The sequence below is a fragment of the Empidonax traillii genome, unplaced genomic scaffold (genome assembly GCF_003031625.1).
Source record: "Empidonax traillii isolate 1590-97213 ecotype Southwest subspecies unplaced genomic scaffold, ASM303162v1 scaffold495:size1017845, whole genome shotgun sequence".
In the NCBI taxonomy this organism is placed as follows: Eukaryota; Metazoa; Chordata; class Aves; order Passeriformes; family Tyrannidae; genus Empidonax; species Empidonax traillii.
The window spans coordinates 453,151-454,350 of NW_020955688.1; the positions used below are offsets into that span (position 1 = coordinate 453,151).

Below are 1,200 nucleotides of genomic sequence, written 5' to 3' on the forward strand. Positions count from 1 at the left end.
GACAGAGAAGAAAAACTAGAGAATTTAGACTAGAAAAGAAATCTGCATACAGAAAAAAACAGGGTAACTTTACAAGCTACTAAAAATCCAAATTAGATCATCAATTACTAGTTTATCACCTCCTAAAAGAACATTGAGTAACTTTCAGTTTAGGAAACTTAGTCTCTTACTTGTCCCTTGAGGCTCCCAGTGCCAAGACAATGGGATCAGCAATTTCCAGCATGGACTGAAGTATGGATGCCACCACAATGAAAAGAATAATACTGAGCAGGAACGCCCGATGCACAACTTGGAGCTCAATCAAACCTGTCTGCACAGCCAGGATCAGGAGTGTGACTCCTTCAGTCATTCCCCTGCAGATCAACACAGTCAAAAGAACAATCATTCACATCTGTGTGTCAGTGCTGGTTCAAAAGTACATCTAGAAACACCAGGAAATAAGCTGTTTCTGTCCCAACCTTCCACGTGTCCCTGGTTTTAGGTTTCACTGACGTTCCTGCTAAGGCTCTAAGCAGAGGAGAATGTTTTCAGAACCACTGAAGAGTCTGGGTTAGAAACCAGCAGATTTCAGAACCCTGCTCTTGACAAGCAGCATCTGGGATACATCCAGCTCAGACACCATCCAGCACAAAGCATTTTAAGGACTCAGCATCTTAAGTGGAGGAACACCCCAAGCTCAGTGTTGCCTACACAGCCCTGCCCTCTCTATACCTGGGCACCAGTCAGCCTCATTCTGAGACCACCAGGAAGACCCTCTCTACCTTATACTTCCCCATCACCACTCTCTTGTCTGTCCTTTGGTCATTGATTTAATACCCCACCGGGTGCCCAGTTTAGGCAAATCAGCAATTTTGCCATTTTTCAGTTTATTCCCCTTGTACCAAACCCAAATAAAGCTGTCCATTCTTTTTGGTGTGGAACCTCAGACTGACTTTAATACCTCTGAGGATCACCATTTAGCACCACTGTTTGACACAGTCAAACATATCACCCAGAAGTGCAAGAGTGCAAGGCCAGTCTCTTCGCGAACGAAGAACCGGGGAAGGTCTTTCCACCTTCCAGCCTGCGCATTGGATTTTTTAGGTGAGACACAGTGTGCGCGGAACTGAGCCCACCCTTTAATCCTGAGGTTCATCTGCCGGGGCCAAGCACGCTTGGACGGTGGCAGTGAGGTCCTCAGGACGTAGATGGATTGCCTTA

At 46.1% G+C, this 1,200-nt stretch overlaps 1 protein-coding gene across 1 annotated transcript in view; it reads right to left on the reverse strand.

Moving 5' to 3' along the window:
• Positions 1-1,200, reverse strand: part of RNF145 (ring finger protein 145) — a 53,649-nt gene that overhangs the window by 10,012 nt on the left and 42,437 nt on the right. The gene's annotated exons all lie outside the window — the stretch shown is intronic.